The following is a 26,118-nucleotide window of genomic DNA, read 5'->3' on the forward strand; positions in this document are numbered from 1 at the left end:
GGACACAAACGATCGCTCAGCGTCCATTTGCGTCGCGCCGCTGGAGATGCCCTTATAACCTGAGGTTGCTACAACACACTACAGCAAGGGCCCACGGTCTAACACACCAGAACAGACACAACTAACCAATGTTTGGACCTGACGACTGAGCTCAATAAGCTTGCCAGCTTAGTCTGGCGATTGGATGTCCACCGAGGATGTCCTATAGGTGTGAGGGCGCGGCGCGACGCATTTTAGCGTCCGCGTGCGTTTATTTGCGTCGCTCGAAATGGTCGAAATCGATCGCGCGTCCGTTTGCGTTGGTGGCTTCAGCGGCACGATGATTTTTTTTGGTCGAATTTTTCTTTTAATACATGAAACGTAATTTACATAGTTAAAACATGAAAAAAAAACCCTAACGCCTACTGCTGCTCCTCGTCGCTGTCGAGCACGATGATCTCCGGTATCACCCACGGCCAGTAGGGATCCGGGGGAGCGCACGCCGGGCGTGCCGCCGGTCCTGGAGGTGGAGGAGGCTGCGGCTGTGGCGGCGGTGGTCGCGCCCAGGGCTGCGGCTGTGGCTGCGGTGGAGGCGCCCAGGGCTGCGGCTGTGGCTGCGGTGGAGGCGCCCAGGGATATGGTTCTGGCGGCGGTGGAGGGGGCGCCCAGGGCTGTGACTGTGGCAGCGGTGGAGGAGGCGCCTAGGGCTGCGGCTGTGGCGGCGGTGGAGGAGGCGCCCAGGGATGCGGTTGTGGCGCCGCCGAGTCCTATAGTGCCAGTCGAAGGGCTTCATCCTCCGACAGGCCCAGCGGCATGACGCCGGTGGCGTACCGGGGCAGCGGCGGCTGCACAGGCGCGTCGTTCTCGGAGACGAGGAGGCCGAGCTTCGCCATCTTGTCGTCCGTCATGTTCTCCGGGAACTCGAAAACGCGGCCCTCAGCCACGGCCTGCTGCCATTCGTGGAAGACGGCCGCGACGTAGTCGTCGCTGTCGTCCTTCACCTCCTCGTTCTGGTACGCGAGCGCCTCGATGTAGTCGTCGTCGTCGTAGGCGGCGGCGTCGTCGTCGGCGGCGGCGTCGTCGTCGGCGGCGGCGTTGTGCTGCGCGCGTCGCCGCCTGCTGATGACGCCTCGGTGCCTCCTGTCTTCGTGGACGAGTCGGCGGTGTAGACCCGAAGGGAAAATCCCTGTCGCCCATGAAGCCCACCCTTCTTCTCTTATCCGTCTCGGTCGACAGATACGTACGCCAACTGTCGGAGTCGATGGCGTACGCCGGATCGTCGCGGAGGTCCGGCGGCAGGTACCGCCTCCTTCGCCGGATCTCCGCGCTCCGATCAGGCTCGCGCACAGGGACGGGAGGGATGGGCACCCGGTGGCAGCTGAGCCGCCAGCCGCCAGGCAGTTGCACGCCGGCCTAGCGCTCGCACGGCATCCATTTGCCGTGCATGAGCCTCCCCAGCGTGACGGGGAGCGACACCCTCTTGCAGCCGCTGCCGGAAGCCTCGAAGTCGTTCTTCTTCCCCATGGCGCTGCGGCGGTGGTGGTGCGAGTGGAGGTGTGGGGGAAGGAGGAACGTGGCCGGTGGTCTTTTAAGGGCGGCCGCGCGCGAGATACGATGGCATTGAAGGCGGCGCAGAAGCCCAGCCGCACCCCGCCAGTGCGCGTGCAGAACATGCAGCCGCGCCATTGATGGCGAAGGCTGCGGCACAGACGCGGAAGAGCTGACCGCCGAAGCACTGACCGCGGAAGCGATGCCCTCGATGCAGTCTTGCTGCCATGCGGGCCCGGTGGAGAAGCGAGCGGACACTTTGCGCGTCCACCGAGCGTCCGCAGAGACGCAAACCTGGCACATATTTGGGCCAGGTTTGCGTCTCCGCGGACGGCCCGGTCACTTTGCGTCGCCCTGCTGGAAGTGGTGCTAGACGCATTTCCGGTCCACGCGGACGCAAACGGAGATGCGCCTGACAGCAGATATTATAAATGTCGGCATGGTGAGGTGATAAAGAGTGCGTCCCCTACCCTCCCCTCCTGGCCAGAAGAAGACGTAAGAAATGGTAGCAAGTAGGGGAAGCACCATGGTCTATGTCGCTGTAGCCGCTGCCGCGTTGGGTGCCGTGGCTGGGAGCACTGGTAACTGCACAAGGCACTGCGGCAACATCAGCATCCCGTATCCCTTCGGCGTGGAGCCCGGCTGCTACACCTCGACGGCTTCAACCTCACGTGCAATCGGTCGCACCACCAGCCCAAGCTGTTCCTCGGCGATGGCACCGTTCAGGTGCTCGAGATCTCCATCCCAAACGCCACGGTGCGAGTCAATAGCGCCAGGGTCGACATCCTGTTAGGAATCAAGGGCGCGAACAGAACATGGGGCACCGGTGTCTCGGCTACGCCGGGCCATACTTTCTGTCCGAAGATCAGAATTAACTACTTATTGACGTTCGTTCGGGTGCAACGTCCTAGCTACCGTGCTTGAAGATGGCAGGCTTGTCGGCAGCTGCGTTGCTCTGTGCCCAGACTACGCACCTACAAGTGTGGCACCAGCACCGACGGCTGCAACACATACCTATCGGAACGATGTCAATCCACATGATATCTGCTCTGACGGATATTGTTGTCACGCAAACCTAAACCCATTCAGTGGTGCCCCGCCCTACGGACTCCAGCTTCACCCGATTGCGGATGCTTTCTCCACCAACACCGGCACATCGACTTGCGCCTACATAGTGCATGTCGATTACAGATTTCCGACGCCGGTGGTCATGGATGAATGTGATGCCCTTCCACCCGTTGTCCCTGCCGAGCTACACTGGCTCATCACCGGCTTTATATGTGACAGCAATGGGTCTTCTTCCTGCCTCAGTAGCAACAGCCTTTGCCAACAAACCGGTTCTTATTTTGAAGCTACTGGGCATATTTGTAAGTGCTCTCCTGGTTACCAAGGCAACCCTTACATCTTCGATGGCTGCTACGGTAAGATATATACTCCTCCAACTACTTAAAATTTGGACCCACTGCGTCAGGTAATTTTGTAAATAGTCCACATTGACGTAAGAATAATCCGAGATATGTCATAGTATTACGAGCAAATCTAGCACTGGTAGCAAATAGGAACAAAAACATTTGTTTCCATTCTATACTTTTTTTAATAATAAAGGAGCTAACGTTTCCGTGGTTCGGTCCGTTTTCGTCCAACATACTGGGCCTTCTTCCGACCATCTATACGCCTTCGTCCTGATTCCTGTCTTCGGTTTGCATCGCGTGCGCTTGACGAGCTCTGCTAGCCTCGCCCGTATCCAACACGAACTATTATATGATACAGATTCAACGTTTAGCTTAGCCCGTTTAGCAAACCGAAGGCAATAAAAAGGATTGGATCCTCCACCGAAACCACAGATCGATTGCAAGTTTCGCTGCTCGACATCGCAGTCGTCACCCCGTAAATCTCCGGCCAACGGCGACGTCAACCCCCTCTGGCCAGTGGAACGGGACCGCCGTATTCAAGAATCCTGACCCCCGAGCTCAGGCCCTCCCCTACCATGACAGGAGCTACAGCCCCCGCATCTGGATCCCAGACCCTCCCCTACCTCCTCTGGGTCCGCCTTCTGCTCGTGCTGACCATGTGCATCGGGGTGGGGAGGTTGGGCTGAAGCTCCCGTTCAGCCCCGATTGCGTCCTTCCGATCCGGCCCAGCGCCGTGGAGGAGCTCGGAGACGGCCCTTGCCGCAACCATGGCGGGGCTTGAGGCGTCGCGTACTTGTGGGCCGTGGCCACGATCACGGCAAGGAAGGACGGAAGCTCGCGCGCGTCAGGGGAGGGCGCTGAGCTTGGCGACGGCCTGATGTTGAGCCTGGTCGCGGGAGAAGGTGTGTGGCAGAGGTGGAGCAGGTCAGAGCAGAGGATGCCGAGGCCGAGGTTGACGAGCGACGTGGGGCGCGACTAGCTGGAACTAAGAGAAGAAGGGAGGTCGACGAGCGATGTTGGGCGCGACCAACTGGAACAAAGAGATGAAGGACGCCAGCTCCGCTCGGTGCACACACGCGGGAGGAGTCGTTAGGTATAGCCAGCACCACAAGAAAAGAAAGCGGCACTACGAGTCCGGCGAGCTCGGCGTCGTCCTGCCAACACGCGTATTCGTGCGAGGAGCCGAGGAAGGAGTTGCGGAGTGAGTTGAACCTTGAAATCTCTGGGATGAGCTACCTGCACGCGGCACGGCCGAGTGCCGGTTGGTGGCGCGACGATGGGCGGCACGGCCGACTGCCGCTCGGGGCGCGAGAATGAACAAATGGACAATATGCTGGGCAGTCAGGTAAACGGCCACATGTGCATGTGCGTCGAGGTGTGGTGCATCAAGAAACGAGGCTTGATTGCTTCGACCGTCGAATCAATGTGCTTGGAATCAACAAACACCCGTACTGCTGATTGGTTTCAAGAAGACATGGTTGCCTAAGTAACCTCTGACCCTCTGTATGTGGTATGTGCCGTGAGCTAATTAAACGTAAGGGATTGTGGGGTCTGCTCGCATCCATGGATTAAAAAGGAATCCTCTGTCTCGCACGATCCGACACGACCGCTCTGCTGATACCAAACGCTGATGCAGCCCATGAGTGCACGTATATGAAAAGGACTCGAGCTTCCTCAAGATGGAAACAGAATCGAAACCGAGCTCAATTGGCATCCAATCTCGTCGTCCGGCCCGTGTTAAAAGGCCTTGAGTCCAATCTCAATTGGCATGCAATCTCGCCGTGCGCCGCCTGTGCTCGACATGCTCGTCGATTTCGCAAGGAACCGCCCAAAGCTTCTAATCTCATTGTGGCACCTGTGCTAAGACATTGACGCCGTCTCACCCTGCCGATTTGGGCTGAACTTCCTTCGCCCTTGCTACAGCAAAGGTACACATAAACTAACCAGTATTATGGTGTTTAAGAGGAATAGTAGTTGTGCTCAAAAAAAAAAAAAAAGAGGAATAGTAGAAGTTGTGTTGGCTTCATCTTAATTGATATTTTCAGTATGGCAGATGAATGAATGAAAAAATATTTCTTTTTTACATATGCCATCGTGGTTGGCCTGTTAGAAAAGAATATGAACAAAAGACCGGTTGGATGTAAAAAAGACTAACCGAGAAAATAAAGAATGATTCCATGCATTGTTCCTTCATTACTTTTTTATGCATTTGTTTCTCATTGCTCGTGTGTTCCATTCGGAGTAGAAGTTGTGTCGGCTTCATCTTAATTGATATTAACATGTTTCAAACTTACATTATACAAACTCTTATGCAGGCAAGGTATTTGGGTTGCAATATCAAATCATGGATGCCAAAGAAGAGAGAAGGAAAAGAGATAGAGAGTGGTATGCACGGATGACGAATGAACAGAAGCAGAAAAAACAGAAAAAATGCCGTGAAGCCTATCATCAAAATAAAACAAAAGAGCCAGACCAGAAGCCAAAAATATGCACAGAATAAGAAAAGGAGAAAATGCTAGAAAAACGTCGTGAAGCCTATCAGCAAAATAAAATAAAAGAACCAGAGAAAAGGATAAAAAGATGTGCACAAGATAGACAGAAATATGCAAATATGCACCCTAGCAAAAAGAAAGCTAGAATAGAACAAGTTACAGCTAATCGTGAATTGAAGCGCGGCACACCGTGCAAAGAATCAATTGCCATGATGAACCCGTCATATATCCCAACGGAATAGGAAGTTTTGCTAGAAAAACATCGTGAAGCTTATCATCAAAATAAAATAAAAGAGCATGAGCAAAGGATAAAAAGATGTGCACAAGATAGAGAAATATACAAATATGCTCTTAGGAAAAAAACAAAGCTAGAATAGAACAAGTCACATCTAATCCGGAATTGAAGTGATCTTACCACACGAAGAATCATTCGTGATGGAGAACCCGGCATATATCGCAACAGACCATGAAATTGTCACATCTACTTTAAATGTGAGACGAAGAAAACCTCTCTGTGCAGGAGAAATACAAGCATTGCTACATCGTCGAAATGAAGAGTTCTCGACACAAGCATTGCTACATCATCAAAACGAAAAGTTGTTGACAAATTGTTAATATTTGATGTCAATTGGAAGATCTTGAAATATTCTTAGCATGCTTAGCTTCTACATCTTTACACATGAAGACTTGACAATCTTGGAAATTTTCGGGAGCAGCTATAAAGTCGTTTGTTTTTGTAGATTGACATGATTTATTCATCATTGCATTATTTCTCAATACAACATGTTAACATTGCCATCATTGACACCTTTCAAAAAATGAGATTTGACATGCATTATAATGTAGGGAAAAAGGACAAATAAAAAAAACTTATCATTCTTGACGGTAAGACGACCTGACAAGAAAGCAATCCTAATTTTTGGGGACTTCTTCGTTCCTTCAAGAACAATCTAAATTTCATTAGTGAAAATCTCTATGCCCCGATAACTATGTAATAAAAATTAACCCGTAGCAACGCACGGGTTTTAATGCACCGTTCGTAGCTGATCGGCGTAAAACATCACAGGTTCACCAAACAACAGATCTTTTGCATGAGCGTTGAGTATTTGATTCTCCCGGTGCAACGCACGGGCACTTTTACTAGTAACTGATAAAAACAGAAACCTTACACTTTACTATCTGTGGAATACGAAAAAAATCCTTGCAATTAATTATTCGCTTATGCCCTTGGATACTTTATGGCTTTATTATCCATTGTATGGTATATATGCCTATTGGTACCACACAAGCACAAAAAACTAGTACAAAAAAATATTAGAGGAAGCCTGAAAAGTTGCAACATGCATGTTTCTTTTTGTTAAACACAAGGAAACTTTTGTGAATATATCCATACATATCTCGGTCGAATCTTTTTTTTATTTCCTTGTGCACATGAATTCGAAATTGATCGAATTCGTTCAACTCCACACAGATATCGATGAATGCTATTCTCCAGACATCTACCCATGCTACGGAGATTGCAATAACACACAAGGGGGTTATAACTGCCATTGCCCTCCTGGCTTCAACGGTGATGCTAATGTACCAAATGGATGCAAAGGTAAGACATCAGTTTAGTGGCTATAGCTTGGTTCATTTAATTAGGCTAGTTATATAGTACATATATTCACGGAAATTCAATTCGTCTCCCGGGTGCGTATGCTCCCTATACCGAAAAATTATATTTTGAGTTGCCGTAATTTCTAGCTTTTCCGACTACTATACAGTTTAATATTTATGCTAGTAGATGTTGTAGTTATTTGTTGACTAACTTCTTTTCTACTACATATATGGTTAATTCGTTGACCTTTTTGCTCGGCTTATTTAGACATTGACGAATGTGCACACCAAGAAGAACACTCTTGTTATGGTATCTGCATAAACGTGCCCGGAACTTTTCAATGCGGGTGCAGTAATACAACCATCGGAGATCCACGGACAAAAGGAGGATGTGTAACAATAAAGAACTCATTTACAGGTAACATGTTACACCATACTATAGATCAGTCTATTACCTAATTTATGCATATGTATTAAGGGTGTGTCCAACGCTCAGTCGACTAAGTCTCAGTCGAATTACATCAGCGTGTTTCGATGCGGGTCTAAACAAAGTATAAATAGCAGCAAACACGAATCTTCAAGCAGAAATAAAATCCAATGATGGAGCACGTGACTGAGACATAAGCTATGTCTCAGCTAGCTGAAACTTAGCAATTCCGATGTATTAATGTATATCATGGCAAAATACCTGGTGCAAAGACACACCCTTGTTTTGTTTTGTTCTCTCTTGTGTTCTTCTCTTGTTTCTTTGCTTTTTTTTTCTTTTGCCTTCTGTTGTAGTCTTGCTACCAACGCTGTAACTTTCCCTTCATCTTGACGGTCTTCTTCTAATATACAAAGACACATGTCTCGGCGTGTGTTCGAGAAAAATACCTGGTGCGAAACAACTGACCAACCTTTTCATGGAAGCATCAAACAATCCATGAGTAGAAGTTTTTTTCTTTTTGACAAAAGCTCTGAACTTGTGTCAATACTTGTAATCACTTTTATTTCTATGGAATTTTCATGGAGAGGATGTTTTCCAATTTCCAGCAAGCATTGGTCCACGTGTGAAATAGCATCTATCAAAAGTTTTATATAGAATATTGCAGATTTGCAATGTACACTAATTGCACTTGCTGTATGGTAATCATTCACCAAATATTAACTTCTCGGTTGGCGTCACTTTAATTTATAATTTTGCATACAGAAGATTCATGAGTTTTCCCTTAATATATAAAAAAATGATGTATTTTTCTTTTGCAGGTTTAAGAGTAGGTCGGGTAGTTAGCAGTGGCTTAGTTCTATTGGTTCTGGCATTTTCTGCTCCATTCTGAACACACAAAATCAAGGTGCGAAGAGCAAACAGACTGAAACGATGTTTTTTCAAGCAGAATCACATGGGCTTCTGTTGCAGCAATTAATATCACAAAAGGCAGACTTTGGTGAAAGGATGATTATTCCCTTATGGGATTTAGAAAAAGCTACAAACAATTTTGACAGAACTCGTCAGGTTGGTGGCGGAGGGCATGGCATTGTGTATAAAGGAATTCTGGACCTACAGGTTGTTGCGGTCAAGAAATCAAAGATTGTTGTGCAAAGAGAAATTGATGATTTCATAAACGAGGTTGCTATTCTTTCTCAAATCAACCATAGGAATGTGGTGAAGCTAATTGGACGTTGCCTTGAAGCTGATGTCCCATTGTTGGTATATGAATTCATTTCAAATGGAACTCTTGATCAGAGTCTTCATCGTGAAGGATTGGTATCACTACCATGGGATGATCGAGTGAGGATTGCACTTGAAGTTGCTGTAGCTCTTTCCTACCTCCATTCAGCTGCTTCTGTACCAATTTGTCATAGAGATATTAAATCATCCAACATACTCCTTGATGAAAATTTAACAGCAAAGGTATCAGACTTCGGAGCTTCAAGGTATATCCCGATTGATCAAACCGGAGTGACTACGGACATGCAAGGAACAATTGGCTATTTAGATCCCATGTACTATTATAGTGGTCGTCTGACTGACATGAGTGATGTATTCAGTTTTGGTGTTCTTCTTATAGAGTTTCTTACCAGAAAGAAACCATGTGTCTATCGCTCTGACAATGGCATTGGTCTTGTTTCACTTTTTGTCACACTACTCGCAGAAGGAAACTTGAGTGAAATAATAGATCCTCAAGTCATAGAAGAGGATCATGGAGAAGCCCAAGAAGTAGCAGCACTAGCGGCGAGGTGCACTAAATTGAAGGGAGAAGAGAGGCCTACGATGAGGGAAGTGGAGATGACACTCCAAAACTTGAGAGCTATCCAGAGGCATGCTCCATGTGATACTGCATCAGGAAGAGGCAACGAGAATCAAACTTCGGATCGAAACATTTCAACTGAAGGAGTTACTACGGAAGGAAGCAGACAATACAGTTTGGAACAGGAAAACTTGTTATCGGCTAGCTACCCTAGATGATATTTTCCCCCATGTATTATTCTTTTCCGATGATTTTGTTTGTACTTAAAAAATAAACATTTGCCTACTCATGTCTCAACCATGGAGAGGTAACGAACAACTAATATAACAGAGGGATCAACCTCATTACCAGGCCTAAAGTGCTAACATCAATTGGCTGGAAGTCGCCTTCTTGGCATGCCCATGAAACCCCCTCATTTCTGAAATCCATATAAATTATTCTTGTTAAAACAAGCAAATAGACTTTTGGAAGCAATGCTATTTAGCTACACCAATGAATTGGAAGATGGAGGAGTAAAGCAACCTGATATACCATGCTCATCGTCCGTCCTAGCTAAGATGCAGAAAGCTATGAGCTTGTCGCTAGGATAACCCTGATATATGCTTACCAAGCTCCATAATCTGGACAATCTGCAGCACAGGATTCAAGTTGACAATGCACCCTTGTGTTAGTCACAAGCTAGTTTAAACAAGAGAGTGCACCCCCTAAAAAAGAGAATATACCATGAAAGTTATACCAGAGAAGGAGATTGTTCATCTATGGATGTACTCTCATGCAAGATATCATGTTTTGAGTATTAACACTAGTAAAATCATTGTGCAACGAGCGACAGTCTGTGGTGCATGAGGGAAGCTACCATATACATTTAAAAAAGGCTCTCGCGACCATGGCGATGAGGAGCGTGCTGCCGCCGCCAGCGGCCTGATCTCCTTCCACCGGTGCCCTCTTCCGCTGCAGCGACCAGATCCGGCATCTCCTTCCCGTGCTCTTCCATTCCCCTCCGAAGTCCGGAGCTGAGGGCCCAGGCGGCCGCCAACCATCCTCGTCGGGCGCGGCATGTAGTTGCCGAGTCGACGGTTGTCAGGGCGCTGATGCCCCCTGCGCCCGCCATGGCCGCAGCTTCGCCGCCATCCGCTGCTGTGCTCGCCGCGGCTGCCCTTGCCGCCCGCAAATCCGGTGCAGCCGTTCAAGGGCGGTTGACAAAGCGCTCGCTCCTCTCCGAGGCCGCAAAGGCACCTTCTCCGGCTCCATCGTCTGTCGCCTCCGCCGCCCTCGCCGGCGGTTCCTCTGGTCAGCGGCCGACGGCCGTGCAGCTGCTCCCCGCAGGCATGAGGTCTGAGCCCCGGCTCGCTGCGTCGGACCTCCCCGAGACTCCAGCAGCGGCCACTGCTCTGGGCCAGATGCTGACCGTCGCAGCATTGTCGACTGCCTCGGGCCTTCTGCTGTCGCCCTCTAGCCTCGTGTCCGACACTGCCATGGCCAGTGCTACCTGCAACTCCTCGCTGGCCAGTGACCCTGCCGTGTTGGTCGAGGGGCTCGGCTCATTGTCGCTGTCGCCTGTTGCCTCGGATGGCCCTGCCGAGGTGCCCCGTGCCGATGAGGCGCTGAAGGCCTCGAGCTTGCTTCGGGTTGCTTCTTTGGACTCCGACGAGGATGACGACGATGAAGAGTTGGTTCCGCAGTCGCCGTTGGCCGGCTCGGTGCACGTTGTGGAGGTGGTTGCGGTTCCTTGCGGCGGTCTCCCTGCTTCTTCTGACACTCTTGGTAACGACAATGACTGGGTGCTGGTGGGTCGTGGCAGCCACCCTTGCCGTGAGCCATCGTCTTTGCTTCGAAAGGAGGGCCTCGAGCGTAGCCTCGCCTTCAAGCGTTGGGCTCGGGGGAGATGCTTTCGGTGCCTCGAGCGTGACCACCAGGTCAGCTCATGCCGTGCGCCCTTCAGATGCATCCGATGTCGCCGTCCTGGTCATCGGGAGCGTTTCTGCCGTGCGCGGTTTCCCGCCGCCCGTTCTTGCTCTCCGGATGGTCGTGCACGTTCTCCGGACGCACGTGCTCCTTGTTCGCGGCGCCGCTCTCCGCCCGCACAGCCACGTCGTCCATCGGCATCCCGGAGTTGGGTCGATGTCGTGTGCCACTCGTCGTCTCCTGCAACATCGCCGCCAAGGCCCACTCCAAGGTGTTGTGAGGAGTTCAATGTCAACGCCGGTTTGGACTCCCGCTCTCAGTGCCAGCTTTCCTTGCTTCGCATGGAGCTCATCCAGTTGGTTGCTACGCGCGTCGAGGAGGCGACTCGCCCCCTCCGTGAGGAGGTGGCAAGCCTCAAGTTGTTGTTGGCACATGTTGGTGATTCGTTGGAGCCGACGGAGGCATGTTCTTCAGGTGGACATGAGCTCGCCACCGTGCAGGTTTCACTTGCACTTGGCTCTGTTGAGGAGAAGTCATCTGTGGTCGAGGAAGAATATCTCTACAGCTGTTTCTCTCCTCGTGGCAGCCCCGGCCAGTCGCTGCAACATGTTGTGTCGGTTGCCTCGGAGAGCGAGGGCATAGATGAGACCTTGGCTCCGGTGTTGCAGATCACGCCAGAGCGGCATGAGTTGCTTGGTGATTCTCCCGCGGTGCTTCCGCTGGCGTTATGCTCTTTTGAGACCTTGGAGGTGGCCATGACACCGCCGCCACCACAGTTGGAGCCTTGCCATCCCCTCTCCTCTTTGGACTGTGAAGCAGTGTTGGCGCCTAGTTCTGTGGCTCTTTTTGCAAAAGAGCTTTGCGGCTTGCTCGCTAGTTTGGAGGCGGCTAGCCCTGGATATGGCAAGGACGTTGACTGCGTCTTGGCGGGGAAGGCCTCGGAGGATATGTTCAGGAGGGTGCAGAAGTCTCTCAAGAGAGTATCTATCAGGAGCATAAGAAGGAAGAGGGCCGGTTGAGTGGGACGTTGTGCTCTTGTGTGTCGGTTCTAGTTGGTTTTAGAGGTTGCATTCTTTCGATGTTTTCCTTTTGTGGGTGTGTTGTTGGTATGGGCTTAGCCTTGTTGTTGTAGGTTTTCGCTCGGTTTTCTCCTAAGAACTGAGCAACTTCTTCTTAATTAATAGATGGGGCAAAGCTTTTGCCTCCGTTTCAAAAAAAAAAATCATTGTGCAACAACACGGTTATGCATATCAATGAGGCTGAGTTCAAGTGCATCAGAAAATGAAAGGTAAATGCCAAATGTCATAGCCGATTACAAATAGCATAGGAAATATTCACAGATACTGCAATTGAGCATGGAAGTAAGTGAGCATTAAACCGAACAAAATTAATTCAGAAGCGCATTGATTCTCTCTTTATCTCTGGGATGTCCACTGGGTGAGCAGGATGCACATATGGAAACACGCCGTCGCGGAAGTACCGACTGGGGCATTGATATGTGATTGTGCAATGTTCAATGGAATATGCGCCCACGTTCCCATTAATATCTAAGAATATGATATCATCGGTTGGGTGGAAGCCAAGCACCGAGAAGAGCGATGACACTGATGTCGCATTCACGCGGTATTTAAGATGTTCAGGTTTAGTAACAAAAGCGGTTGCTTCTGAGTTCCGTTCTGCTAGTTCCATGACATCAACTTGGTGTACCGGCTTCCACCAGATGCCCCTTACACCACCACCGGTCTGCAGATCCCACACCTGGAACACTGAGCAGTCGAAGTGCGCATACCGAAGACCCCCGCCCTGGCGCTCACCTATGCACCGGTTCAGTGCGGTAGCCTTATCATGGACACGGCCAGGCAGAGGAAGGACTTGGATAGTGTGGTGGAGACAGTTGTATGCGATGAGCTTGTCCTTGGGCCGGTACCCGATCGAGTATGCGGTGCCACTCTGGCCGAGGAAGGGTGGTGCGTGTGTTTCGACATCAATAGCCGTTGGATGCTGGATGCACTTTGCCTCCCACCGCCCGGTGGCCGAGGAGAACACCATGAGATCCAGACATCCACCACCTGGCTTATTCCAGCGGGAAGCGTGGTTAAAAAGGACCACTTGAAAGCACTTGATGCTGCTGCCATCTCCGTTGTTAGAGCATGTCTAACAGGCCCCGTATTTTTTCGCCCCTTAAAACACGAGTAAAGGGCACTGTATTCACTTTTCGCCGGCCAAAAACTCGGATGAGCTAGCAGAGCCCGTATCCCCACCCCGTAAAACAGAATATTCTGTTTTACGGGGTGGGGATACGGGCTCTGCTAGCTCGGACGAGTTTTCAACCCCTCAAAACAGGGTTTTTTGACAAATTGGATATTAAAACCAACACAACATTCACATAAAATAAATATTTTACATCACACAATAATCGTCATAATTATTACAATAAATGTTCTAATGGAAGAATTAAACAAATAACAAATGTTTCACACATACAAGAATAGGAAATGAATGTTTCACACATACAACAATGGGAAATGAATGTAAAAACTCATTGGCCATGCAACTGCCAATGGTGATCAATCAGATCTTGGGTGAGCTGGTAATGAGTCTCGGCATTTTCAATGCCTCGATGAGCTGCAAGAAAAGCTTCAATCCGTTCAGGGTTCCTCTCGGGCTGCACTCGGGTGCCAACATTGTCATAGAAACATGGCAAGTTCAAACCTCTTTCATCTTCAATGATCATGTTGTGAAGAATCACACAACATGTCATGATATCAACAAGAGTTGACTTGTCCCAAAACCTTGCAGGACCCCGGACAATTGCAAACTTTGCTTGCAAGACACCAAAAGCTCTCTCAATATCCTTGCGGCATGCCTCTTGATTTTTGGTGAAGCAAGCTTCCTTTCTTGTCAAAGCCTTGTCCTTTTTCTCTTTTATGGACTTGACAAGGGTTGCATAGTTAGGGTAAATACCATCTGTGAGGTAGTACCCCATGGTGTACACATTGTTCATAACTTTGTAGTTACAAGTTGGAGCTTCACCCTTAACTAGTCTTGCAAACAAAGGGGATATATTCAAGATGTTGATGTCGTTGAGTGTCCCCGGCAGTCCAAAAAATGCATGCCAAATCCATAAGTCTTGAGAGGCCACCGCTTCAAGAACAATGGTAGCATCACGGCTTTTGCCACAATACATTCCATGCCATGCTTTTGGACAATTTTTCCATGTCCAATGCATGCAATCCAAACTACCGAGCATCCCCGGCCAACCCCTCTTTTCATTGATCTCCATGAGCCTTTTTGTATCTTCCTCATTTGGAGCTCGGAGATACGTCTCTCCATACAACTTGATCACCATTTTGGCAAACATACGCACGCAATCCGTGGTTGTTTGCACACCAATGCGAAGGTACTCATCGGTATAATCTGTTGGTATACCGTATGCAATAACCCTCATGGCGGCAGATATTTTTTGATATGGGATAAATCCCATGACTTGTGCAGCGTTTCTTCTTTGCTTGAAATAATCGCAATTTGTCTCGCAATCTTTGACGATTCTCTCGAACAATGTCCTACGCATTCGGTACCGTCTACGGAAGAGGCGGGGAGGATAGGTCGGTACCTCGGCAAAATAATCTTGCATCAGCTGTTCGTGCCCGAGTGCGCGGTTCCGCGGAATGCACATATGCCCCATCACGGATCCTTTCCGCTGATCCAGCAGCTTGGCGCGGTCCTCCATGTGCTTCATGCCGAACAGGAGCAGCATCATCTCCGTCTCGTCGTCGTTGAGCAGCTCGTCGATGTCCGAATCGTCGAAATCCGACGAGGACCAATCGGTCGACGTCGTGTCCAAATCCGCCATGTGCACATCCTCCGAAGCCATCTACCACGGCGTAGCATACATCAGCCCCAAACACGACCATTCTACCGGCGAGAACGAGCAAGAACGCGCCGGAGTACTCACCGGCGAAAACGGCGGAGAAGACCGCGGCGGGCGGGGCGGCGGCGCGCGCGGAGGGACGCGGATCTTCGGGGGGGCGGCGGAGGTGCGGCAGGCGTCAACGCGGCTCGGCGGGCGGCGAAGGGGCACGGATCTGACGGATTCCGGCGGCGGCGCGCGGGTGGCTGCGGCGGCGCGCGGGCGAAAACGGGTGGGGGAACTGAAATGTTCGCGCGCGGTTTCGGAATTGGGATACTGGTTTCGCCCTCTATCCCCGCTCCCACCCCGCACAAGTAGGGGGCGAAGACCCGCCCCGTAATCGAAAACAGCAAAAATCGGAGCGGGGGCCATTTTTACGGGGCGTGCTAGACGGCCGGGTAGAGCCGGAACCCGTATACTGGCGGTTATTATACGGGTTTGCCCCTTTTAAGGGGTATGTTAGACATGCTCTTACTTGTGACCGACACAAGTCCATACAGGTGCGTCGGAGGCCGCGGCAGCTCCGGGAGAGCAACCCACTGCCAGGACACGGGGTTGCATACATAGTATTGCATTGGCTTGTATTCGCCCCTGGAGCACAGCAGCAGTCCAGCCGTCGCGTGTACGATGAAGATCTCCCTGTCCCTAGCCGCAGGTCCGGGGGGCAGCCGAGGCAAGAAGGTGAGGTCTGAGTTGAACACGGACTCCGTCGCGGACGGGCGGCCGCTGGGGCCGGCGAGGAAACGAGAGTGCTGCCGCCAGGGGCGATTGGACTGGAGAAAGAGGCCGGAGAGGTAAGGGGAGTGCGATTCCCAGTAGCGAGCGCGGAATCCGAGGCTGAGGACGATGAGGTTGTAGCGGCGGGCGGCGGCGCGGACGCGGTGGAGGTACTTGGCTGGCAGGCAGCGCAGGATCTCCTCCACTATGACGTCACAAAAGCGATCCATCCTCTTGCGCTGAACGCTGATGGATTGTGAAGAAAAAGGAGAGGCTATGAATCGAGCAGTATAGACCGTAGAATCGATCCGTGAGAACTCTCGTCGGTTCGGGCGGCAGGGGTGGGCTGCGAGGAAGAAAGGGTTTTTGTTTTTGTTTTACCGGACAGAGATTTGGCGTGCACACGAATTCACGACGGAACGGTACTACTCCAAAGAATAGTCCACTAGGTTAATGCCCGTGCATAGCTACGGTCAGATAAATTATTTTGTCATCATACATACTATTATGTCTTTGTGTTATGTCATCTAGCATAGTGCATGTCGTTTTATTCAACATATCAATGCAATCTTTTATACCGTTGTGCCACCCATTTGGGTCATCTCCCTGACCCGTCTCACCCTGATCATAATAAATTGCCAAATTTTTTTTCACCTTTTTTCTACTCTTGCCTTGGCCATATTATATATCCTCTTACTCTACTACACCATGACATTATGCCATCATGTGTGTGTATTAGTATGTGCCTTTAAAAAAAAAATCTACACCAAGATTGGCATTGAAGATTGTCCTCTTACTCTTCACCAAGATTGTTGGGTGAAGATTCACCAGAAATGTTGATGGTCCTTTTACTCTACATCGAGATCGACATTGAAAATTGAGCAGAAAAAATGAGGAAAAAATACAGAATATTGGGCAGGGAATCAATCATGATGAACACCAATGGATACATATTGGAAAAATCTACGGTCTGAAAACAACCCTCAATTTTAGCCTTGATGATTTGAAAGTTATCATATTTCTAGTTAATTGCTATAATCTTTTACATAGTAGTTAACAAGAAATATCACCGGATTGTATTGCTTTGTGGAACACGGAGTAGGTGAGGCTTGCTACTCGTTGGTGTAGGAAGCTTCAGACCATCCAAACCATACTTGTCGTATACAAGTTAGATTAGTGTAGGAATCTACCTTCCAGCCCTCAAATGAATATGAATTAAATTAGGACGAAATTATAGGAAGGAGTAGCTCACGCAAGAAGGTACAACCAGAAGCACTTCGCCTTTCGATTCCACTGGTACCACATAGTAAATACACCTAAAATCAATATTCTTTTGAACCTAAAATCAAAGAAAGTGATCAGTAATCGTGAAGCTGAAACACAAGCTCTGATATCCACGGTGGCACAACACAAATATGAGGTATCCCAATATACATGCATTCGGAATGCATGATTTACCTGATGGATACAAACAATGCTGATTTTCTCATTAACTACTATAATCGCTTACATATTTCTCTCCCGGGTAAGTGTTTGATGCCTATACAGATAGGATAATATACAGATCTTCGATTGTTTATGCACCCGATCGTCCAACTCAAGCAGCGTTGCGGCACGGCCAAATCCACACACAACGCTGATGTAGTTAAAGCGGCTGCCGCCAAGCGTCGGCGACAAGATCCGGTAAGGATTCATGACTACGATGTTGAGGCAATTCAATGATTCACATACATGATGACTGACAGTCTGTACTTACGCTCATGCTGACAACAAAGAAAGACAATATTGTGATACAAATATGTACATTTATATGAGAGAAGCGACACGAACCATAAAGCATGAAAGAGTCGGCGGCGGCTTGGCACACCGTCTGAGTTGTATTTCCTTACCGCTCCTTGTCGGCGGTGTGATGCAGCAGCAGGAAGATGCCACAATGTGTCACGGGCACGCCTCTAGGGATCACCCATCCATGTGGATGCAATATATCGTATTTCATCATATACCAGTCAAATGCTAGGCGAAAGAAAAAATATGTATAAGATTTAGAGCTACCTAAAATCAGGCATCATGCACTTTGAGATTGAGAGCGCCCCGCGTGGTTCATTAGAGTTGGTCCACGCTAATAAGATTTTGGACCAGGTCTTATATAGAAATTTTCCGATCCATAACTTCCCAATTTGCGAGCGAGATTAAAGTATGGATGCATGCAAAATAGAAACGCATGCAGCAGGAGAATATTTCTTTCCTTTTACGTCATAGAATAAAAGGCTGAGATGTTAATTACAGGTGATTTTTTAGCGCTAATACTTAAGATTTTTTTAACAAGCAAGAGATTATGGGAAACGTTAATTTTTTTGGCAAGTATTGTAATGCTTGTGCAGATTTGATTGATATCACGCTTGAGATTGTTTCCTCATTATATAAAGGACGAGAAATTGTGGGAAACGTTAAATTTTTGGCAAGTATTGTAATTCTTATGCAGATTTGATTGATATCGTCTGAGATCGTTTCCTAATTAGTGTTGGAGATATGCCCAAGAGGCAATAATAAAAGTGGTTATTATATATCTTTATGTTTATGATAAATTTTTATATACCATGCTATAATTGTATTAACCGAAACATTGATACATGTGTGTTATGTAAACAACAATGAGTCCCTAGTAAGGCCCTTAACTAGCTTGTTGAGTAATAGATGATTAGTTTCATAATCATGAACATTGGATGTTATTAATAACAAGGTTATATCATTGTATGAATGATGTAATGGACACACCCAATTAAGCGTAGCATAAGATCACGTCATTAAGTTATTTGCTATAAGCTTTCAATACATAGTTACCTAGTCCTTATGACCATGAGATCATGTAAATCACTTATACCGGAAAGGTACTTTGATTACATCAAACGCCACTGCGTAAATGGGTGGTTATAAAGGTGGGATTAAGTATCCAGAAAGTATGAGTTGAGGCATATGGATCAACAACGGGATTTGTCCATCCCGATGATGGATAGATATACTTTGGGCCCTCTCGGTGGAATGTCGTCTAATATCTTGCAAGCATATGAATAAGTTCATAAGAGACCACATACCACGGTACGAGTAAAGAGTACTTGTCAGGAGACGAGGTTGAACAAGGTATAGAATGATACCGATGATCAAACCTCGGACAAGTAAAATATCGCGTGACAAAAGGAATTGGTATTGTATGTGAATGGTTCATTCGATCACTAAGTCATCGTTGAATATGTGGGAGCTATTATGGATCTCCAGATCCCGCTATTGGTTATTGGTCGGAGAGAGATCTCAACCATGTCTACATAGTTCACGAACCGTAGGGTGACACACTTAAGGTTTGATGTTGTAATAGTAGAACTTGAATATGGAATGGAGTTCGAAGTATTGTTCGAAGTCCCGGATGGGATCCCGGACATCACGAGGAGTTCCGGAATGGTCCGGAGAATAAGATTCATATATAGGAAGTCATTTTATAAGTTTGAAAATGATCTGGTGCATTTATGGAAAGTTCTAGAAGGTTCTAGAAAAGTCCGGAAGAAATCACTTTGGAAGGCGGAGTCCCGGAGGGACTCCACCACCATGGCCGGCCAACCCTAGAGGGTGGAGTCCCAGGTGGACTCCACCAAAGGTGGCCGGCCACCCCCTCCCAAGGAAAGGTGGGAATCCCACCTCAAGTGGGAATCCCACCTTGGGTAGGTTTCATGTCATATGGAAGGTTTTGGTTTGGGGTCTTATTCGAAGACTTGTAGACCAACTCTTGGGTGTTCCACCTATATAATGAGGGCCAAGGGGAGGGGGCCGGCCACCTCAAGCCATAGCTTGGCCGCACCCCCTAAGTGGCCGGCCACCCCCTCTCCCAAACCCTAGCCGCCCCACCTCCTCCCCTCTCCCGCAACGCTTAGCGAAGCTCCGCCGGAGATCTCCATCGCCACCGCCACCACGCCGTCGTGCTGCCGGATTCAAGGAGGAGCTACTACTTCTGCTGCTCGCTGGAACGGGGAGAAGGACGTCGTCTTCATCAACACCGAACGTGTGACCGAGTACGGAGGTGCTGCCCGATCGTGGCGCCGTGATCAAGATCTTCTACGCGCTTTTGCAAGCGGCAAGTGATCGTCTACCGCAGCAACAAGAGCCTCATCTTGTAGGCTTTGGAAATCTTCAAGGGTGAGTCTTGATGATCTCCTCGTTGCTCCCATCTTCTAGATTGCATCTTGGCTTGGATTGCGTTCTCGCGGTAGGAAATTTTTTGTTTTCTATGCAACGAATCCCTACAGTGGTATCAGAGCCGTGTCTATGCATAGATGGTTGCACGAGTAGAACACAATGGTTTTGTGGGCGTTGATGCTTATGTTGTCTTTAGTTTGAGTACTTTGCATCTTTGTGGCATAGTGGGATGAAGCGGCTCGGGCTAACTTTACATGACCGCGTTCATGAGATTTGCTCCACGCTCGACATGCAACTTGTATTGCATAAGTGGCTTTGCGGGTGTCTGTCTCTCCTACTATAGTGAAGATTCAATTTACTCTTCTATTGACAACACTAGTATCACCGTTGTGGTTCATGTTCGTAGGTAGATTGGATCTCACTCGAAAACCCTAAACCACGTAAAATATGCAAACCAAATTAGAGAACGTCTAACTTGTTTTTGCAGGGTTTGGTGATGTGATATGGCCATAATGTGATGATGACTATGTATGAGATGATCATTATTGTATTGTGGCAACCGGTAGGAGCCTTATGGTTGTCTTTAAATTTCATGTTGAGTAGTATTTCAAAGTAGTTATAATAGTTGCTACATGGAGGACAATCATGAAGACGGCGCCATTGACCTTGGTGCTTCGCCGACGATGATGGAGATCATGCCCGTTGATGATGAAGATCATGTCCGTGCTTTGGAGATGAAGATCAAAGGCGCAAAGACAAAAGGGCCATATCATATCACATATGAACTGCATGTGATGTTAATCCTTTATGCATCTTATTTTGCTTAGATCGCGACGGTAGCATTATAAGATGATCCCTCTCACTAAAATATCAAGATAATAAAGTGTTCATCCTTAGTAGCACCGTTGCCAAGACTTGTCGTTTCGAAGCATCTCGTGATGATCGGGTGTGATAGACTCAACAAGTGCATACAACGGGTGCAAGCCAGTTTTGCACATGCGGATACTAAGGTGGCCTTGACGAGCCTAGCATGTACAGACATGGTCTCGGAACACGTGATACCGAAAGGTAGAGCATGAATCATATGATTGATATGATGAACACTTTGAGTGTTCGCCATTGAAATTACATCTTGTCTCTTGATGATCGGACTTGGTGTGATGGATTTGGTTCGTGTGATCACTAAGACAATGCGAGGGATATTGTTTTGAGTGGGAGTTCACCTAGTTTTTAATTATGTTGAATTAAAATTTGAACTCAATTTGTCATAAACATTAGTCTAAACTATTGCAAATATATGTTGTAGATATGGCGTCCCCAATCAATTTTAACCAGTTCCTAGAGAAAGAAAAGCTTAAGAGCAACGGTAGCAACTTCACCGACTGGTTCCGTCATGTGAGGATCTTCCTCAATGGCGGAAATCTGCAATATGTGCTTGATGCACCGCTAGGTGACCCTCCTGCAGAAACTGAAACCGATGAAGTAAAGAATGTTTACGCGACTCGGAAAACTCGGTACTCTCAAGTTCAGTGTGCCATCCTGTGCAGTCTGGAAGCCGATCTTCAAAAACGTTTTGAGCACCACGATCCACATGAGTTAATCAATGAGTTGAAAACTATCTTTGAAACTCATGCGGCCGTGGAATGCTATGAAGCATCGAAACACTTCTTCAGTTGCATGATGGAAGAAGGTAGCTCCGTTAGTGAGCACATGCTCGCCATGACCGGGCATGCGAAGAAACTCAGTGATTTGGGAATAGTGATTCCTAACCGACTGGGGATTAATCGTGTCCTTCAATCACTGCCACCTAGTTACAAGAACTTTGTGATGAACTACAATATGAGAACATGAACAAAGAGTTACCTTAACTCTTCTCCATGCTGAAATCTGCTGAGATTAAGATCAAGAAAGAGCACCAAGTGTTGATGGTCAACAAGACCACCAGTTTCAAGAAACAGGGCAAGTCTAAGGGAAAATTCAAGAAGGGTGGCAAGAAAGCTGCCACGCCTCCTGTGAAACCTAAGACTGGCCCTAAGCCTGATGCTGAGTGTTATTACTGCAAGGAGAAGGGACACTGGAAGCGTAATTGCTCCAAGTATTTGGCGGATCTGAAGAGCGGCCTTGTCAAGAAGAAGAAAGAAGGTATATCTGATATACATGTTATAGATGTTTATCTTACTGGTTCTCGCACTAGTACCTGGGTATTTGATACTGGTTCGGTTGCTCATATTTGTAACTCGAAACAGGAACTAAAGAATAAACGAAGACTACTAAAGGATGAAGTGACGATGCGCGTTGGAAATGGATCCAAAGTCGATGTGATCGTTGTCGGCACACTTCCTCTACATCTACCTTCGGGATTAGTTTTAAGCCTCAATAATTGTTATTTTGTACCCGCGTTGAGCATGAACATTATATCTAGATCTTGTTTAATGCAAGACGGTTATTCATTCAAGTCTGAGAATAATGGTTGTTCTATTTTTATGAATAATATATTTTATGGTCGAGCACCTGAAAAGAGCGGCTTATTTCTATTAGATCTCGATAGTAGTGATACACATATACATAACATTGATGCTAAGCGAATTAAATTGAATGATAATTCTACTTATATGTGGCACTGTCGTCTTGGTCATATTGGAGTGAAACGCATGAAGAAACTCCATACCGATGGATTACTTGAATCACTTGACTTTGAGTCACTTGATAGATGCGAATCATGTCTAATGGGAAAAATGACTAAGACTCCATTCTCTGGTATTATGGAGCGAGCTACTGACTTATTGAAAATCATACATACCGATGTGTGCGGACCAATGAGTGTAGCATCGCGCGGTGGTTATCGTTATGTTCTAACCTTCACAGATGATCTGAGTAGATATGGGTATATCTATTTCATGAAACATAAATCCGAAACTTTTGAGAAGTTTAAGGAATTCCAAAGTGAAGTAGAAAATCAACGTAACAAGAAGATTAAATTTCTATGATCTGATCGCGGAGGTGAATATCTGAGTTATGAGTTTGGCATGCATTTAAAGAAATGCGGAATACTTTCACAATTGACACTGCCGAGAACACCTCAACGAAACGGTGTGTCCGAACGTCGTAATCGAACTCTCTTAGATATGGTTCGTTCTATGATGTCTCTTACTGATTTGCCGTTATCATTTTGGAGTTATGCATTAGAGACAGCCGCATTCACTTTAAATAGAGCACCATCAAAATCCGTTGAAATGACACCGTATGAATTATGGTTTAATAAGAAACCTAACCTGTCGTTCCTCATCATGTGGTATAAGATTGCTAGGTTGATCACGGTGCAGATTGGTTTGTTGCTCAGTTGTTTCTGCTCGATTGCTGTGGCTACCATTGGGTACGTCGCCGCCATACTGTTGGTGAAGATCAAGGAGGAGGAAGTGGGTGGCAGAGTCAAGTTTCAAGAACATCTGCAAGAAGGTCTTCGTTCGGATGTGGGCAGCAGCGTCAAGGTTGAAGATCGACCGAGTTCGGAAGATCGGTCTACGTGCCTGCAATGTTTTTTTTGTTCAGCATATAGATTATTTGCGGGTCGCGTCGGGGACGAGTATCACTTGATCTCGGTTTGAGCGACCACGTCAAGCTGTTTAATCGCAGGTTTTAATTAAGGCAGTTTACGTGGCATTGAGTTTATTTGGAAAGATGTGGATCGGTTGGCATCACGTGGACTGATTGGACTCCATAAGCTAGTAGGTTGATTTGGTATAGTTTTGACGTGAGATTTTTTTTCGTGAGCCAGCAAAGGAAAGGAAAGAGGTCATTTGCATCAAGGATGGAAAAAGGAATTCAAAGAAAGTTTGGTACGCGTCGTGTGCTGTTCAGCTCGCCATGGATTAAAGATACATTGGAAAGATAGAACAGGAGGAGACGAACGTGGTGCGCCAAACAATCGTCAGGAGGCCGGCATCCACGATCGGCAGGCCGTCTGTTGCACCGGCCGGGCTGGCACCATGTCCGGCGCACCGGCCGCCACACCGGACGATTTGGGCGCCTCGCTCGGCAGGGCCGGCTGTTAGACCGAACAGCTCGGCGAAAACCGGGTTCCGCACTGGTGCACACCGGGGCAATTCCAGGGAGCAGAAGGTTCGCCCAGCGCCAAGGCCGGCAGACCGGGCCTCAGGCCGGTTGCACCGGCGCCCAGGCCGGACGGACCGGGGCCCTGGCCAGCAGTTCCATGCGTGCAGTTGGGCAGTACTGGCGTCTAGACCAGCAGCACCACTTGTGCTGCTGCTGTTTGTTCGTCACGGAGTGGAAGAAAGTTTGCTCTTCAAGGAGGAAGACATTGGTGTTTCAGAAGGGTGCATACTCAAGTGTTCTCAACTTATTTGGATCCAAGGCGGACAGGAATCTGTTCTGTTTATTTTGGGTGATATGTATGGTGCGCTTCAGTTGCATTTGGAAGGATACTTGTGTCTTCAATCAGGTTGATGGCGTCGAAGACCAAATGGCGCCAAGGACAAGTCAAGCTAGTCGAGAGGGAGGATGAGGTGTGGAAGACTGGCGAGGCTTGAGGATGAAGTTCGGCGATGTTCTTATCTGACGCTACCCTTTTTCTAGCAGACCCACACGCGTTGGGGACAACGCTTTTTGAAGAAGGGGAGAGATGATATGGATATCCGGGCCTGGTACTCTAGGACAGCCATTGATATGATATTTGGGTCTAAGGTTGTACCAGTAGTTTATTATAATCTTGTTATTAGGAGATAATAATGTAGCCAGGTCATGCTGTGGGCCATCTAGGGTTTTAATAGAGTCCGTTTGACTTGGGCCAGTCCAAGTCGAACTAGGTTAGGCCCAATAAGGGCTGGCCGGCCACCCCACCCCTCATATAAGGTGGAGGTGCGGCTAGGGTTTCAGTTAGTCTAGTTTTGATTCAAGTCATGTAGAACCTTGGGTTCCTCCAGTATCACCATCCCTACGGGGTTGGCCCTATGACGGCGTCTCGGACGTTCGTCTAGTTATCCAATAAAGATGTGTGAGTTCTTGAGTCTGTCAAGAGTAATCATATGCGCTTGAGTATCCTTGAATCTGTCGAGAAAGTTCAAGATCTATCGGTCCTATGGATCAACAAGGTGCATCGTGAAAGATCGGGAAACTAATCCTCATCAAGTTTGGGGTTGCGAAGCCTATGTAAAAAAGTTACAACCGGACAAGCTAGAACCCAAAGCGGAGAAATGCGTCTTCATAGGATACCCTAAGGAAACTATAGGGTACACTTTCTATCACAGATCCGAAGGCAAGATCTTTGTTGCTAAGAACGGAACCTTTCTTGAGAAAGAATTTCTCACTAAAGAAGTGACTGGAAGAAAAGTAGAACTCGATGAGATTGATGAATCTTCACTCATTGATCAGAGTAGCGCAGTACCAGAAGATGTTCCTATGCCGCCTACACCGTCAACAGAGGAAGCTAATGATGATGATCATGAAACTTCAAACGAGATAGCTACTGAACCTCGCAGATCGACAAGGGAACGTGCCACTCCTGATTGGTATGATCCTTGTCTAAATGTCATGATTGTGGACAACAATGATGAAGACCCTGCGACGTATGAAGAAGCGATGATGAGCCCAGATTCCAACAAATGGCAAGAAGCCATGAAATCCGAAATGGGGTCCATGTACGATAACAAAGTGTGGACTTTGGTAGACTTACCTGATAGCCGCAAGGCTGTCGAGAATAAATGGATCTTCAAAAGAAAAACAGATGCTGATGGTAATATTACTGTCTATAAAGCTCGACTTGTCGCAAAGGGTTTCCGACAAATTCAAGGTGTTGACTACGATGATACTTTCTCACCTGTAGCGAAGCTAAAATCTGTGAGGATTTTGTTAGCTATAGCTGCATTTTTCGATTATGAGATTTGGCAGATGGATGTCAAAACGGCGTTCCTTAACGGAGACATTGAGGAAGAGTTGTATATGGTACAACCCAAAGGTTTTGTCGATCCTAAAAATGCTGACAAAGTATGCAAACTTCAGCGTTCAATTTATGGACTGAAGCAAGCATCAAGAAGTTGGAACCGACGCTTTGATAAGGTGATCAAAGACTTCGGGTTTATACAGTGTCATGGAGAGGCCTGTATTTACAAGAAAGTGAGTGGGAGCTCTGT

At 47.7% G+C, this 26,118-nt stretch overlaps 1 pseudogene; it reads left to right on the plus strand.

Moving 5' to 3' along the window:
* Positions 1 to 2,053: 2,053 nt before the first annotated feature.
* LOC127339219 (putative wall-associated receptor kinase-like 16) lies at positions 2,054 to 9,476 on the plus strand (annotated as a pseudogene).
* The last annotated feature ends 16,642 nt before the right edge of the window (positions 9,477 to 26,118 follow it).

Source organism: Lolium perenne, chromosome 3, assembly GCF_019359855.2.
Source record: "Lolium perenne isolate Kyuss_39 chromosome 3, Kyuss_2.0, whole genome shotgun sequence".
In the NCBI taxonomy this organism is placed as follows: Eukaryota; Viridiplantae; Streptophyta; class Magnoliopsida; order Poales; family Poaceae; genus Lolium; species Lolium perenne.